This window comes from Polyodon spathula, chromosome 8 (assembly GCF_017654505.1).
Source record: "Polyodon spathula isolate WHYD16114869_AA chromosome 8, ASM1765450v1, whole genome shotgun sequence".
Taxonomy (NCBI): domain Eukaryota; kingdom Metazoa; phylum Chordata; class Actinopteri; order Acipenseriformes; family Polyodontidae; genus Polyodon; species Polyodon spathula.
Window position 1 is genome coordinate 32,366,769 of NC_054541.1, and position 18,955 is coordinate 32,385,723.

At 34.7% G+C, this 18,955-nt stretch overlaps 1 protein-coding gene across 1 annotated transcript in view; it reads right to left on the reverse strand.

The window, feature by feature from the left end:
* The window catches only part of grm8b (glutamate receptor, metabotropic 8b), a 171,971-nt gene that overhangs the window by 6,981 nt on the left and 146,035 nt on the right, over window positions 1-18,955 (reverse strand). The window lies entirely within an intron of this gene.

Here is an 18,955-nt window from a genome sequence, read left to right on the forward strand (position 1 = left end):
CTAAACTGGTACATGTCTTGCTGTATTCAAATACTGCTCTTAATTATAACTATTCACTGTATCTTGTACTTAATTTTCCTCTTATAGATATCCATACACATATGTTTTGGTAACTGTTCTTATTTGAAATTGTTCTTACACGTGTATTTTGCTTTATCATGTGCTCTTAATGGACTTTACTGGTATAAGCAAATATTTTTTTACTGTAAGTTAACTGCTCTCAGTCAAACTAAATTAATTATTTGCTGTATGATTTAATTTGCTCTTATTTGAATTTATCTTATATTCTACTGATTTTATTGTACCTTATACCTGCTCTTAACTGTAATGTGATATTCTGTAATGTGATATTTTGTATTATGATATTTTGTAATAACTGTAAGTTGCCCTGGATAAGGGCATCTGCTAAGAAATTATTATTATTATTATTATTATTATTATTATTATTATTATTATTATTATTATTATTAATAATAATAATAATAATGTGCACTTGCACAGGGCTCCCAGCTCCCAGCCCCCAACCGCCTTTTAAATAATTAATTTTAAAAATGATCTCAATGTGATAAGAAGTAGGTGTATATGACAATCAGAACTGGCCCAAATTAACAGTGCACATAAACGTCATATCAAACACATATAAAAAACACAATTCCACATTCTGCTAAATTCATTGTTGTCACAAAGCATTCAAGGACCTCTCCGTTTGTCCCTCGAAGGCTTCCGTGGTATAGCTTTACATTCATGATCGTAGCGTGAAAATAAATAAATAAAAAACAAGGCATGTATCGATTGGTTAAATTAAAAAAAAAAAATGTCACGTCAGAAATAGATAAGCAGTTCCGCCAAAAAACAAGCCAAAGAAAAAGCTAAAGAAAAGGAACGGTAGGGCAAAGAGCTATTCAAAGTGCCTAAACTGAGCAATCAAGCGGTAAATGACACTGAACCTGTAATAAGAACATAAGAAAGTTTACAAACGAGAGGAGGCCATTCGGCCCATGTTGCTCGTTTGGTTGTTAGTAGCTTATTGATGCCAGAATCTCATCAAACAGCTTCTTGAAGGATCCTAGGGTGTCAGCTTCAACAGCATTACTGGGGAGTTGATTCCAGACCCTCACAATTCTCTGTGTAAAAAAGTGCCTCCTATTTTCTGTTCTGAATGCCCCTTTGTCTAAACTCCATTTGTGACCCCTGGTCCTTGTTTCTTTTTTCAGGCTGAAAAAGTCCCTTGGGTCGACACTGTCAATACCTTTTAGAATTTTGAATGCTTGAATTAGGTCGCCACGTAGTCTTCTTTGTTCAAGACTGAACAGATTCAATTCTTTTAGCCTGTCTGCATATGACATGCCTTTTAAGCCCGGAATAATTCTGGTCGCTCTTCTTTGCACTCTTTCTAGAGCAGCAATATCTTTTTTATAGCGAGGTGACCAGAACTGCACACAATATTCAAGATGAGGTCTTACTAGTGCATTGTACAATTTTAACATTACTTCCCTTGATTTAAATTCAACACTTTTCACAATGTATCCGAGCATCTTGTTAGCCTTTTTTATAGCTTCCCCACATAGTCTAGATGAAGACATTTCTGAGTCAAGAAAAACTCCTAGGTCTTTTTCATAGATTCCTAATAGGGGAATGTCAAGTTCAGGCTATGCTGTTGAAGATGGCCACAGTCTGAACCAGAACAATCTGAAACGCCCCCAGATAGAGAGATCTGAAGCGGAAACAGATAGATGATCCTAATGCACTCAAACAAACCCCTGTAGTACTTATGTATTTATTTACTTTTAATGCAATGAATCACCTTACTTTTAGTAGCTAATTATGATAGTTTTTCCTTTAATCTTTACAAAGAACGACAACATCAACTTAAAACCAAGGTTTAACTCACAGCCCAATTATTTGGTTTGTAGATAGGTAAATAAAGAGAACATATGTTGTAACATTATATATATATATATATCGTTTTCTTCACAATCTTTGGTGTTTGTGTGATCTTACTCTATTATTATTATTATTATTATGACGATGATGATGATGATGTCGTGCACAGTGCCCCAAAATAGTTTACATATGTACATCCATAATGATCATTTCGTAAATGATAACTGCAGAGTTAATGAACAAATCGCTATGTAGCTTTAATTCTGGCATTTTCAAGCAGGCGTTATGCCTATTTCGTTTAAATAATCGTGCTAATATGATTTCCAAAATTATGTTGAGTTACACAATAATGTTAATAGCTTAACGAGCAGTGCTTTTTGCAAATCTTTCTTTTATTTGCGTGGGAATTTAAAAGGAAATCTGTTAATTGCCATAATTCCCTGGCTCCTGTCATGATATATTTTGACACAATCCGCTGTGTTTAATCATTTCAGAGACCCAATACACCAGACAGCATATTAGTAGGTCAGTATTGTAAGACTACTTTGATAATTCAATATTCATAGTTATGAAAATATTTTAGCCTTTTCTATGCTTGTGGTTATGAATGAGATGTATTCGCTTGTTTTAACCATTTGTAACCTTACGGAACTTTTGTTGTATTGATAAAATAATATACCAATGTTACTACCAAGAAATTATCAATGCAACTGTATCTGAACTCTGGATACGTACACTATATGACTACTGATATATATATATATATATATGATATATATATATATATATATATATATATATATATATATATATATATATATATATATATATATATATATATATATATAGAATATATATATATATTGTTATTATTATGAACATTAAGAACCTAAGAGTACATTTTGAAATGTTGGTATTGAAAACGGTATACAAGATATTACAATAAAGTTTTCATTACAGGTCATTTTGAATTTGCAATACATCCTTGGATTTTAACACATATATAAAATTCACACATGAAAGAAGAACAGGGGTACAATAAGGCACACAAATCCACTATGAATGTGACCAAGGGCACCTATGGACCTATGAACTGTGTTATTGAAATCAAGCTTTTTTTTTTGCCTGAATAACTATTATCGGATTGATTTTATTAACAAATTACTTTTGAAAATCACTCGCTACTAAAGCTGTCGTTACTATACCACGAGGTTGATACAATAATACAGATTTTTGAAAATCACCCCCTGCATTAAACTAGCACATAGGCGTTGACCAGGAACTTGAGTTTAATGACAAATATGTGGTCTGTAAGCACATTTAACAACGCTCCTATATATATATATATATATATATATATATATATATTATATATATATATATATTGAATATTGTAGGTTAGATTCGAAATGTAATTTTTAGATGATCCAAAAACACACACACACACAAATATAAATTTTAAGTAGTAAAACTTGTAGAAATTATATTTCATATAATTTTGTGTGTGTGTGTGTGTTGAAAAGGTAACCAGACAAACAAGTAGCTAATGTGCGTCGTAAATCAGAATTATGATCTGTAGCCAAATGTACATGATAGACAATGTAAAGCATGCTTTTTACAGTTGTCATTTTTGACTTACAAAATAAAGTTACATTTTATAATTTCTATGCTATGTGGTAATATATCAACTACACGTGTGATTACCCAACAAAAAAGTCAGTCACGCATATGCATTATCATACTTTATACAAATTTTAAATTGTTGTACAATCGAAAACACGATAATGTTGCTTTAGAAAGGTAGGCATTTCTACGAGATCTTGGGAAATGTACTAGTGTAAATGTTAGTGTTGTAACTTAAGTAAGATATTTATATTTCATTTGTTAGCCAATTTCCTGGTGGCACAACAAGTCGTGTAATTACAGATGCTTGTCAAGCGCAGGATCGAATCTCTGCTCTTGCAAGCAAGTGTCTGTAGAGAACTTGTTTTAGATTAAAAAAAAATAATAATTGCATTTTCCAAAATGAAAAACTTATTTTCTTAAATAAACGAATTGAAAAAAAGAGAAATAAATAATAAATGCTTCATTCCAGGAGTAATCTAGGCTATATTTCAACAAAGCATTGTATTTGGGTCAGTCAAATCACGCGATGTGTTGCTTCACGGGGAACACTGCTTCAGATGGTTCGAGACGGGTACATCATTTGTTTGCTTCACGTGAGCATGAAGCAGTGGTTATTGGAATCACCTGAAGCAGTGAATCACTGAATCATGTGACTGATCCAAAGCCTCAATGAGCTCCTGTGAACGATTTGAATCCTCATTGAGGCAATGAACCCTGTGTGTGATTTGAATCCTCATTGAGGCAATGAACCCTGTGTGTGATTTGAATCCTCATTGAGGCAATGAACCCTGTGTGTGATTTGAAGCCTCATTGAGGCAATGAACCCTGTGTGTGATTTGAATCCTCATTGAGGCAATGAACCCTGTGTGTGATTTGAAGCTTCATTGAGGCAATGAACCCTGTGTATGATTTGAAGCCTCATTGAGGCAATGAACCCTGTGTATGGTTTGAAGCCTCAATGAAGCAAAGAACCTTGTGAATGATTTGAAGCTAATGTAGTTGAATCGCTTGAAGCCCCTCTCCAAAACTCATAGGCATTCTATTAGGCATAGCGTTAATGGCTCATTGGTTCAGGGTCTCATCGGTGTCTCTCGGATGGCTAGACTTTTCCAGATTATTTTTAAAAACATATTTTAAAAAAAGAGAGTATTTTTAAAGTGCATAATATATAGAAACATAACATAACAATAAGTTTATTTTATTACACTTCAGTAAATATACTTAAATGCCAAGATTTCTACATATACATCCATATATATTTAAAAAAAAAAAATGCATATTACATATATAACTTTGCTTACGTGAATCCGGACCTCTGGATCGAGGTTGACTACTTCATCTCACTAAGCCCATAGAGCCACCACGAATCCCACGGTCATAACACAAACATCAACTATATATGGTGCTTTTTGGTGCTTTAAGGTGTAATGGTGTTTTTTCAATAGTATAGCAATTTGGTATTTATAAATTACATTTATTTTGTTGATGTATCACAATGACATAATACTGAATACAAGACTTCTTTGACAAATGTTTGAAAATAATTTTATTAACAATTATTTCTGGAAAACATCTCAAATAATAATTTCATTTATTTTTATAATAATTAACAATAATTAAACTCCCCCAATTTCACATAGTAGTAGCCAACATATGAACATATCTTTTTATAATTTAACAAAGATGAATTGAAATTCATTTAAAATGTAATTTGACAAACAGTACATTCTTCCTTCCAGTTCTAGCCTATATCAACGAAGCATTATTGATTTGTAGTAGAGCACTCTATTGGTGGTTTGTGTCTTCTTTTGTAAATATACCATCAAAACGTTTCGATAGTGCACCTAAGACATCGTCATCAAGTGACTGCGTAACTGAATGCCCAGAGCGCCTGCAGCTTCAGAGGATCCTGCTGGCGTTCGTGTCACATGACGTATTGCTTCATGCGAACCAATTGAACCTTCGATTCACAGCACTGTTTGCTTCAAATGGTTCGAGACGTGTCAAAGCGGGTGAGGCTTTGTACCCATCACTAATATTTAGAATAAATGTATTGGTTTAAAAAAGACTGGAGGAAAAATTTTGGTGCGATGGTTTAATACAGAGAGAAGCTGAGAACATAGTTGTTGTGTAAGTGAACAACATCCTTTTTTAGCTGCTGACAAATTTTTAAAAAATGATCTGAAGTAAAACAGCACGTTTCATTTTAAGAAGCATTACTGTTGGGTACCCTGAGAAGACAAATCTTGTTTTCTGAATATTAAACAATACAGAAAGAAATGTGCTCGCAAAAATCTCCCTTGACATTACTGTGAATTTTACATGACTGCCAAATATTACACTTTGGAAGCTGTCATTTTTTTGTGGTATTGCATAGAGTTTCAATAAGCAACTCAAATTTGATTGACACAAATGGCCAATTAAACAATTGGGATACCACTAGTTTAGACCAACTAGAAGTTATGTTTATTTGTACAATAGCAATTAAACCAGGCAGATTTTACTTAGTAGGCAGGTCTGTCAACAAAGTATTACCATGTTTTAGAACATTTTCCATAGTTGCTTGAAGAGAGCTGATTGATTGTCTCTAGTATTAAAAGGAAGACTTGCTGAACTTTTTTGTGCAAAGAGTAGTTTGTTGGCTTCTAGCAAGAATAGATTAATGCACTGTTTTAAGCTTTGAGACACTAGGCTTGATTTATTAAAATGTTTTACTTTAATTTGTCAAACAACTGTTTTCAGTTATTCTTCCTGCCCTTTAAAAAGAATTAGAGAGGTCAACAATTCAGCAGAGAATGAAATGATCCCTCATCCCCTAAGGAGGTTAGCCCCTTGTGACAGGGTAGTGTCACAGCCCAAGATGCTATTGGTAGGGGGAGAGTCTCAGAGATAGAACGTGCAAAGTTTAAATACGCTGTTGCACACTTTTAATAATAAAGCAATAAAAAAAACAAATAGGCACAAGGTAAATGCTTGCACATAACGAGTTAACAAACTCACTACAAGATCCGGCTTCAGTCTCTATCAACTGCTCTCCTTACTTCCTTAGTGTAATTTGAAACTCTGTCCATCATCCAGTTTGTGCTCAGCCCTCTAGTTTCTAGTGAGATGGCACTTTCGATGCAGAAATTCACAATAAACAAACATGTTCTATATATTTTTTAATAAGCAAACAATTAATTAAATTAAATTAAATTTGGGACTATATTGCACTGCGGATATATACACAACAAAAGTTTCTGATTTTGTCTTAATTTAAATATGTTTTAATTATTTGTTATTATTTTCCCATAAATGACAGGTAGCCTTGTTATAAGCAGTATAAACCACTTTGGGCCGTGCGGTTCCGATAATATAGACCACTTCTGGGGTGGTTAAAGGCCTTATCACCACCCTAGATGTGGTATATATCATGGGAAGCACACAGCTATGCACTAACACAGTGGTATATACCTATATATATATAATATATATATTAAATTATATATATAATTTAAAGACTGCAGTTGTAGACTGAGCCACTGCTTTTACATAACAAACACAGCTACAAAAGCTCCCTTACACACCAACGGTAACTATTTACATACATCTAAACAGCACAGCACGCATACCTTCACCAACTAACACCAACATCGACTCTTCACTAATTCTAAACTAACAAACCCCTGAGCTCCCTTTTTATACACATGTATGCAATTTTCAGCTCCAGCCACATTCCCACATGCTTTTGCAGGGAAGAATTTAACCGACACGGTGCCACCCAATATTCCCCACACCTGTGCACTGGCATGGGCTCTAGGGCAGACTTGAGACTTTCTGGTAGGGCTTTATGTGGAAGCTCACATAGACACTTGTTGTGCCTTTCAGCAGTCTTCATGAGCCCTAACTTTTATTACAAAAACTGAAAGAATGACAGGTGCGCCTCTCCATTTCATTACCCATTGAAGTGCAACTGACCATGTCTTGCTATTTCATTTTCTGTTATAAAATTGAAAATCTAAAGCTTAAAACTGAATGACATCAGGGGAAAGCAAATTGTCTACATATGGTGAGCTTATTTTCAATCAATTTCTCCTCACTGTCACTTACTGCACTTTTAAAATGGAAAGCTTGTAAAAACCCTAACTTTGAACTACATATAGTCCAATACAATAGTAGTAAAAATGAAAAACCACACTTAAACATAGCAGAATCCAAGTAATACATTTCCTAGTTGAATGGCAATATTAGAGCCCACTAAAAATACCCTATTGACCCTTTACTGTTCTATGTCCGACCAGGTCCGACATTAAAATTTTTCCTTTCCGGTCCAATGTCGGCCCCTGCCCGACATCATCAAAAAGGCATTAATAACAGGTCCCTAGTCGTTTTTTCTCCAGAAAAAGCAGAGGAAAGCTTCCAATGGCTGAGAGAGGCCGAGAGAAGCCGGGAAAAAAAAAAAAATGGAGATCTGAGCAATACGCATAGTCCCTTCACCACAGACATAATACGAACATAAAGAAACAAGACGGCTGCTTCCTCATCCAGCGCTCAAAGAAAATCGTGGACATTTGCTAAGATTTTTGAGATCTTATAGTTATAAAATAATGACTTGGATAGCATTATTGAGGAGTTTGGTAATAAAGCGAGTGATCAGGAGGTGATTTATCAGTATGCATGACTATGAATAACAGTTAACATGGGGTGGGACAGGGCTGGAGATGACTGAGTGTCATATTGATATGCAGTGCCTTTTAAACCTGTTTTACTGTGAATAAAACAATAGGATGTGTAAAATAAACAGCTCATGGGAAAATACACGTCTGACAGGTGCTGAATAAATGGACCTCAAAGGGTTAATTATCTGTTTAATTTACCCCTTTCAGACAGACAAATCTCAATGGTTCTCTGTGACTCACTGTTGGACTGGTAACAAGTGTTTTAAAGTTGTTACTGCGACTGGCTGTACACATTGTTGTTAAAAGCAATTAATACAGATTGGTTTTCAACATTGGAACTATTGTTGGACTGTTGTTATTAAGCACTGCATCAATTCTACACATTGTTGCTTCAAGCGTATGATAATGTAACTTGATTTTACACAGAGAATTAAAAACAATAATAATTACACTATTAACCACAGCAGAGCACACGTAAAGACAAACTGTGTTGTAGATTATGATTTCTGTCTGCTCAGTTTGGAAAGGCACAGCCATGCAGTCAAGTTTTTATTTTTAATTTCTGTATTATCTTCCTTACTGTATCAGTAAGAAGTAATAGGCACAAACAAATAATGTTTACCCCAGGGCTACAACCTTGGATTTATTTTAAATGTATTTCGAAGGGGGGGGGGGGGGGGGGGGGGGGGGGGGGGGGGGGGGGGGGGGGGGGGGGTTGCCCTTCTTCCAGCTGTATTCAAGTGTGACAAGATAATAACTCGGTGACATAAATTAATTTTTCACGTAAACAATGCTGCATAGATCTATTATTTTTAAAATACAATGGCTGACAGTCTAATTTATTTGTGTCTGACACTTAACATTCCAAGCTACTACAGAGTAATGTAGAATAACATCACAAATTAAGTTTGATTTCCAAAACAAAAAAGAATCAAGGACGTTTTGACTGTACTCTTAAAACAACATTGTAGTGAATATGGTTCTGTAAGTCAAATGTTTACAGGTGAACTTAAAAATATGTGATCCCATTGATATTTCTAAAAAGAGCAGACTGTTAACCTGACCTGATGGATACATTCAGCGGTTTGTCTCTGTACAGTGTGTGTCATATCAGGCTAATATGATGTCAGGAGCAGAATACAAGAAAATGATTAGACCAATTGTTGTTGGGATTTTTTTTCCTGCATTCTGCCTTGAGAAAAAAAAAAAAGTTTTTTTTTTTTTTTTTTATTTAAAACAGGCGTTTTGTGGGAGTAAAAACAACACTTGCTCATTTCTTTTTATTGTAAATGTTTTTTGCTCAAAATTGAAGGAGGAGTTGTGAATAATTGTGCAAGTCCACCAAGATATGCTATTTTATTTTATTTTTTTATTTTATTTTATTTTTATTTTTATTTTTTAAGCTGGGTGAAGACAAACCTGCCTGGACAGGGCTCTAAAACAGCGTGAAACATCCTGAAAATGCCACATAATTACTCAGCCTGTATATAATAAAAAGCAGTATCATTATAGTTTATACATTTTTAACTGTGTAGCATAATTACATGTTTCTCATTGATTTTGTGCCCTGTTCAGACAGCTTTGTCTTGGTCTGGCAGCATTTTAATGTATTAAAAAAAATATGAGAACTCATATAACGATAATTATTTTACTAGTTTATAGTGACGGATTAATCGCATCGTAGTTTTTACAGTGTTACAATGTTGGTTTCTTCCTTTTTTGTCAGATTATTATTATTACCTGCTCCTCAGTAATGATGCCCTTTCTATGCTTTGTAACACTTCTCATCTGCAGTCTGAGTTGCAATTTAATTTCCTGTTTAGGTACATGCAATGTATTCATTTCCGCAGCCTATCGATAAGTCTTTTGAATTTCACAGACTTGCCGATATATGGAAAATATTCAAAATGCAAGCAGAGTTGCAAAACAGTTGCACAGATTTTCAAAACCTTTGAATATGTGGTCCATTGTCTCTATATTTAAAGTTGACAGGTAAATCCTAATCTCTTGTATTGTCTATCCTACAAATACAACATGGTTTCAAATATAAATAATATGGACACATTTCTTAGTTCTCCATTCCATTAAATATCTGTCATCTATGAAGCGTACTGTATATCAGGGGTTCTCAATCGGGGGTCTGTGACCCCCCAGGGGGCATTGAGGAGGTTTCAAGAGGTCCTCCAAAAATAAACCTGAGAATGTGTTATTTTCCCTGCATGCTTAAGACACGCTGAAACCTATTAGCTTCATTGTCATAAACATGCGCAGAAATGAACATGTTCTCAGGTTAAGTAACACGCTCTCGGGTCACGTATGGTATAATAGAGCTATTTCAGTGGGAGCATGAATGGTTACAAAGTGGAGGAAAAATCATTGGAAGCACACACTATAAATACCAGATATGGCTATATTTTGTATTCAACTATCAGCATCAAAATAGTAAAACCCACAGAATGATGATACAGAACTTCCTTCAACAAGTTCAACCGTAAGTGTTGAAAAAGAGCGAGGAGGTGGTGAATAAAAAAAATCAAGCCGTTATTAACCTTGCAAAATTAAGAAAATGCAAAATCAGCTAGATGAATTTCAGTTGTATTTGTACTGGAAGTAGAGATATACCTCAACTGCAGTGTGTAATTTGTGCACAAGTACTGACCAATGAATATTTGAAACCATCCAAATTACAGAGCCATTTAATTACTAAGCATGAAATATATAAAAACAGCAACATTAATTTTTTGAGCGAAAGGCTAAGGAACTGTTTGGTACTAAAGCCGTAATGAAATCCACAATTACCGTGGATAAAAAGCTTGTAGTGTCATCATACATAGTGGCGCGGAAAATTGCTGAAGAAAAAAAATCTCATACGATTGCTGAGGAGTTGATAATGCCGTGTGCCACTGAAAATGTAAAGGGAATGTTTGGAGAGCAGAAGGCAAAGGAACTGGCAAAAATACCAATGTGAAATGACACCGTCAAATGAAGGATCACTTCTATATCAGAAGACAGTTTTACAGTGCATTGATCGGCTGCATGACAATGATTTTGCTAAACAACTCGATTAATCCAAAGACATTTCTAAAATGTCCCATTTACTTGCCTGTGTTTGGTATGTGTGGAATATAGGAAATACAAGAAGCTTTGTGTTTTGCAAGGAGCTCATGACAACAACAAAGTCAGGTGATATTTTCAAACTGTTAGATGATTTTATGACTTCAGCAGAAATCAGCTGGACTAATTGCATTGGGGTCTGCACTGGTGGAGCCACAGCAATGACTTGAAAACATTCTGGTGTTGTGTAAAAAATAAAAGCTGTTGCACCTTGCGCTATTTGGACACATTGCTTTTTACACCAAGAGGCGCTTGCTGTGAAAAATATTGAACCAGGTCTTCCCAGTGCTCTGAACACAGCGGTAACTTTGTCCCATCAAAGCTGTTACTAGAGCTCATTGACATTTCATCAGACAGCACCCTCAGAACCAAATTCAGTGAAATGCAGCTACAGGCACCCTTACAGAGATGTACCTTTTATTACCATAGGAGTTTACCATTAAATATTACCATTGTATTTCAAATGGTAATTTAAATGATGTTTTGGAAGACTGTTTAGTAGCTAATGGTATTTTCAATGGTAAACTGAATAGTAATTTATATGGTATTTTCAATGGTAACCTGGGTACATTGATATGAAATTTTACTTAATTCTTTGTCATTAAAAAAAGAAAATTCAACTAAAAACAATAGTGGATTTATTGAATGGCGTTCGTTCTCCTTCACAAATAATCATCCAACATTTTTAGGGAGGAATACGCAATGCTTTTATTACAATTAAAAAAATAAATAAATAAAAACTTGTCTGTTTTTAAATAAAAGGTGACACATGTCAATAACAGAACCACTCAGCTGACACATGAGAGATGTTTCTTCAGTTTCTTCCCCTTCCTTATCTTCCTTCGTATCTAGTTTGATGGTTTTGCTGTAAATAAAGGTCAAATTGGTTCAGAACGTTATAGTAAGTCAAGTAAATGCCTAACTATTTCACATTATGACACCTAGCACTTACAAATAAATTAATGTTGCATATATTTATTTATTTATTTATTTACTTTATTGTGCCCAATTATTATACCTAAATGTTTTGCCCAGTTTGGGATACCTAATATACAGATCTGATCAATCTCCATGCACAAAGCTAACTCCTTGCTGGCTTTGGATAGAATAGAGCTAACTGTGCTCTGGCTTTGAAGCCCAGGAGTCAGCTCTGGGGGCTTGTAACTGTAGTGGAGCTTGCCAGTTTCCTGGGCTGTGCTCTGGAGCTGGACCTGGAACTGGGGATGACGGAACACTCCAGAGCATGGCACCACAGGTTCTGGAGCAGCTCCATTCTTTCCTGTATTTCACATTTTATAGGAAGAACATTTCCTGATTTATTCAGTTTGAACAGTTGAATGAACAAAATAAATAAGTATATACAAAACATTAAAACATCCAAATATGATTTTTTTCATGTAATATTTCTATTGATATAATTTACAAGAAGAATACATTATCCTAATGGAAATAAAAACATTTAAGCTGTTGAAAAAGCTGTTTACATTATTATTATTATTATTATTATTATTATTATTATTATTATTATTATTATTATTATTATTATTATTAGGGCTTGAAAAGTCATGTAAACACACTTTTCGGAGATGTATTGGAATATTCCAAAAGTCAGTTTTTGGAAAACAGCACCTAGAAATTTCCTATTAAATTCCAAAAACTAACAAAATGTACATCATGTAAACACACTTTTTGGTAAACTTACTGAAATAGCATACTGAGCATGTGCACGCTTTGACCCTTTTCACCTGCATGTGATTTTAGAAAACAGAGAAAATAATAATAATCTGTAGTCAGTCTGCATGCATCCATTTGTCTAGTTAGGGATAAAGTAATACATTTGTTAAAGTCTGTATGTATTTGTTAATAGCCCATAGTGAAGCAGCAAATGTTTTAAAATGACGTGATAATTTAAAATAATGTCTGCAAAAAAAACCCTAAAACTGGTAATATAGAACAGGAAGAGCTGTTGAAAAGGCTGATTACATATTTTGGGGAATCTGAATATAGGTATAGGATAGTAATATTTTAATTTAAGACCTGACACTTCGATAAAGCACTTGAATTATTGGATTGGTCTCCGTTCTGTTGCAGAAATGTCCGGTCTGTTCAAATCGTACTTAGGCTACAATAGAATTTGCATGAGAAAATATCCTGCATTTTCCAAAAACTTCAAACCATGTATACAGTTGGATTCTAATTAGATTTTCTATCGTTAATCATGTAAACATAGAAAAGTGACATTTTAAGAAAATCAGTTTTCTGAAAACATTAGTTCCCTCTGCCGTATCACCCATTGTCATATCACCCAGACCTTTTTTTCACGCAAGGCATGAGGTCAACCTTTCTATCTGTAATAAATAAGAATTGTCGTTCAATAAATTGGAACAACAGGAAGATTTCTTCTGTATTAAATAGAAAGCATACCTGGAAATTCCAATATATTTTATTATCCTTCCCATGCCATTTCACAAAAAGACGTTTTAACATTTCTTTGTTCAGATTAATTTAATTTAGTCTGTCGTCACTTATTTCTTTATATCTTCAACTCTACTATCTCAACTGCATGTTCTTCCAAAAAATCTAAGAATAAGTATTTTATTTTTCTCTGTTTAGCTTGGTCTGTGTGGAGAAAATTATTTGGTTATAAACTTATATAACACAAACAGGATTTATATTTTACTTGAGAGATAACTTATATCCATTACATTTTAAAAAGAATACTAATACAAATATTTCACATATCCTTACAAAATATGTAATGGTGTAATATAAGTATAATAATACCGCTTACCTTGAACGTTTGTTTTTTTCAAAAACAACTGCCAATGCAGGATCACTTCGGGAGAGTGTCTCATGCCATCATGTACCCATTTAAATTACTGTATCAGCTTCTTATTCTGAAACAGTACTCCATTATCTGACTATTAACAATCTTTTTCTTGATATGGACAAACAATTTTTTAAAAAGATTTTTGAAAGTTCCAAATAGAGACATAAAAACAGGGTAAACAAAGATGTACTTTAAATTTTCCGGCACATGGCAATTAATTTTCCATGAAAATTATGTTACTTCTTGAGTATCCCAAAAAATATTATTATTTTCATTTACAAAACAGATGACAATAAGTGCAGCATCTGAAGTGTGTTAGTCAGTAAAAGTTCAAATAAATAATAGGATGAATACATATAAGTGTGTGTTCTCATAAATCTGGAAAACATTAAATATTATTGTGACTTTCCTATAAACCTTTAACACAATCTTTTCCACACTTTCAAATTCATTTATATTAACTAAAGCAAGCATCCATAAAAACATATTTAGTAAATACTTTAAAAGGCAATGTGGCTGGGTGCTGGAGCCATTAAGGACTATTTGTTTGGCAGGGCTATTGTCTATTTGGCATTAATTTACTAATTGATCAGCCAAGGCAACAATTACATTGTCACACAGTATAAAATATTTTTTAAGGAAAATACAAATATACTGTTGACCACTTAAATTTTATTTTAAAATTCATATTTGCCCAAAACGTCTGTAAAACAACACAGATTTACTCAAAGCATTGTATACAACATATAACTAATGGTTATTATTCTAACATCATTCACAACTGTTCACCACTCATTGTGTACATTTACCATTTATACCATTCGAGCATTACTGAGACTTAATGGCATGTAAAAAAAGTACCATTGAAGTACCAATGAAATACCATTGTGCATTTTTCTACCATTAAGAATACCATTTGCTAGCATTATTTACCATTGCTTACCACTTAAGTCTCAATGGTTACCTTTCTTATTTTTGTAAGGGTATTTTAGTGAGAGTGCTCAGATGAATACAGCACTACTTCTTCTGCAGCACTGAAAGTGTTGGTCCCATTCAGTACAACCTACTTATGCGAAATCAGATTTTCAGCCACGATATTGATGAAAACAAAGTACCGGACCAGGATGAACATTGACCATGCATGTGTGTGTGCTTGGTGAAAATACCTCCACGTCTTGACAGAACTGTTGCTGAGCACCAGCAACAAGTTTCACATTGTGTAAGTAAAATCAGGGATGGAAATAAGACTCCCACTGTATAGCAGTTTGATCCATTCTTGGTTTTAGTAGTATACGTTTAATAAGAAAAATCTGAACATGTTCACACTGGAGCTAATCAAACTCATTGTAAAACTTGGAATGGGTGAAACTGCTATGCAACAGCCATGCTATGCGATGGGCCATACGGTTCCCATGATACACAGTGTACCACGCCTGGGGTTGTGGTAAGGCCTGAGGCGTCAGCCGCTAATTCTGGGAGTGGTATCTGGCCTTGTCGTTACCTGCTTTTCTAAGAGTTTTCCTGACTGACAGCTATCAGCAAAAATGTTAAAACTTCTACTGTTAAAATACGTACTTAGTCTAGGAGACTGAATACTGGTCCTCAGTTGAACTTCTTGCACTGGCATAAAATTCCCTTAATGTTAATGAGATTTTTTGGACTTATTTCCATAAATGAATGTCCATATTTTTGTCTTTAAGTACATTAACCAGCCCATGCTTTTTTTTTTTTCATTTGTTTGTGTTTTTTTTTCAATTGTTTGTGTTTTTTTTCAATCGTTGTTTTCTTCTATTTCATTAAGCTGTTCCTCGTCTGCTGTTATGTGTCTACTCTTGCTGGTGCACTTATTTTCTTTTTTTAATTTTTCAGGTGGACTGATGTCTTCACTCAGAAAGTTGGTGTTGTACCAGTTATCTGGAGTTTGATCCCCAAATATATTAAAAGAAATAGATGAAATGCATCTCATTTTTGTCTGTGGTTTTGGAACTAATAACAAATAAAATGGCAATCATGGAATTTAAAATGTAGTGGTGCATAGTGATTTATTCAGTGTGAAGTAGCTCATTAGTATGCAAGCCGTCACATGTTGCTTTTTTAACCAATCAGAGGTCTATCCCTATTTAAGCCCTGGGTCGATCACCGATTCTCTGTTTTGCATTTTCCGCCTTCCTCCCCTCCTCCTCCGAAATGCAGCGCCACCTCTGCAATGGTCTCTCTCTGGGGGCAAGTGACATCACTTCCCAACCTTAAGCCCAGCCTCGACCTCCAAGAGGAACGTTCTCCGAAAGCCAGAGGGGACCCCTGGCCAAATCTAACTTAACAACCTCTATCATTCTAGGTTCCTCCATACATGCTCCCCAGCCTTGGAGGCTGATCGTTTCGGTCTCCCCTTCAGGAAGGCGGTTCTCCCTGAGTGAGGGGAAACCCTGCACATTTCTTAAATCTCCGTTTTTTATTACTTGTTCCCCATGGGACCAGCATACATGCTCTCCAGCCTTGGAGCCTTATCGGTTTGGTATCACCTCTGAGAAGTATCTCTCCTCTGAGGGGTGTATTCTTTACTAACAAATTGCTTTCATCTATACCAGTCTCTGGCCCCTTTGCAAGTTCATTTCCTTCTCTCTTTCAGAAATCCTGTCGCCCAGCGTGGCTCTGTCTCAGAGGTCTGGCTGCGCCAATCAACCAAAGCATAGACCTTCCATGTTAGTCAGAGCGACTTCTAGTCTTCTCAAATATAACCTCTTTCCTTATCTTCATTTTCCTCTTGAGGGAAGTAACTCTTGCTTCCCAGCCTTAGAGGCCGAGTATACAGTTATGCTTCTGTACACAGGTTGGTTTTGTGTTGTGTGGTAATGTGCCTCAGCATGCCTCCAATATATACGGATTAAGGGAATAATTGGTTTAGGAAATGTTCTTTTTTTTATTTACAGAAAAATGTCACGCAATATGATTTGACAGGGATATAGAAATATGACAACTGACTGTAATTGTGGTCTAAAGACTGATTACATTCGTAACATGTTTTATGTTGAATAAATTACTTTGTAATCATGATTAGAAATCAGTGATTTTCTACAGAAAACTGTATTTTATGATTTATGGCACCACTGGTTTTGCCAAAAAAAAAAAAACATTTAAAATAAATTGCTTCAGCTGATAAACAGCTGTATCCTTCGAAGAAGAGGTATTCAGCTATGGTCTTGTGATTCTGTGTGATGTGGAAAAATAAAGAGCTAGACTCTCTAAGTGCTTGAACTACAATAAATCGATTCCAGCCTTTTTATTAAGTGTATATACATTTTTTTTTTTTTTAATTGCTAAAGTGAATCAAAACATACCTGCTAACATAAATATATATAATATTAAGATACTTATAAAGTGGAAGGGTTATCCGGTGTGGGCAGAAGAGACCCTGCACATAGTTAGTAGGGCAAGGCAGAAAAGCCCTGCATGTAACTAAGGAGGCGGCAAAGCCCTGCTAATAAAATGTATTGTTTGATGTTTATTGGTGATGGGTGAATGTGTATTATGATTTAAAATGTATTGTTTATGTTTATTTAAACTGATAACATTAGTGAGTTATGATTTGAATGTATTTTGTGTTTGATTTAAAATACAATGTTTTATTAATGTTATTTTGTTTTTAATGTGTGAGAATGCATGACTGTCAGCTGCTGATTATTTCATTTGCTGACAGTCACGCAGAATTATTATACTCGTGCAGACTATGGCCAAGGGGGTAACAGGATAATTAATAGCCAGCTGATCCCTTGGCCATAATATAAAAGACCTGCAGCTTTGGCGGCACAACAAGAGTGTTTAGGAGTAAAGAACAGGAGTAAGATGAGATATAAGAATCAATAAAAAGAAACAATTGCTGCGCGCGCCATTTCAAAACTAGCACGATATTTATTTTAGTTTTTTTCTATTTTGTTTGGCCACCGTGCTGTTTTTTTTTTAGTTTGCTCTGTGTTCCTGTTTTGTTTCGTTTTATTTTTGTTCATTAATTAATAAAAGCACTGCAGCACTTTTGATACCCCAGTCTGCCTGCGTGTGAGCAGATTCTGCCTGATCTGACGTCACCACTCAAGCCATCTCTGTGACACAGTGTCTCTTGTATATATTTTACATTGTGCTTCTCCGCACTAATTGCTGTTTTGAATGTTTATGAATATTGAAAGTCTAGAACTGCTATTTATAGATTTTCAGATTATTAAAAGTCAGAAAATTGCAACAATGTTCTTTCTGACTTCCGTGGTTCAGGTCGACGAGCCTACAGATGGGAATTCTTGCAATGAACCTTGCGCAAAAGAAACTATAAATACTACAGAAAAAGACATTTTTACAGATTTAACACCCAGACCAACATTAGTTACATTTTAACCAGTCAAAACACAGAAGAATTTGATTCTGTCCAAACTTTTGTTAACCTAAACCCACACTTCTATACAGTATTAAATAACATTTCAGATGACAGTTCACCAATAAAAACCCAGACCAGCTGCTCAGGGGACAGTCAAATTGTAGTCATTTGGAACTTTCTTCACAACTTCAGCAATTCCACCCACTATGCAATCACACTCCATGATAAACCTCCATCTGTCTTCTTATCTAGAGTACAATTCACACTTGGCTACACTGTGGCATACTCAGTGAAACAAACCATTGCATGTGGGGATTAAGAAAATACATTAGTATTGGTGTATAAAGCCAGAAATCCTGTATTATTCAAATAACGTTCCCTTTCAGAGAGGACATGTTTTAAGTAAAGATATAAGGGTATTACCATTGTAATGTGTAATACCAAGTGGACTGCATTCATAGCACAATATTGATTTGTTCT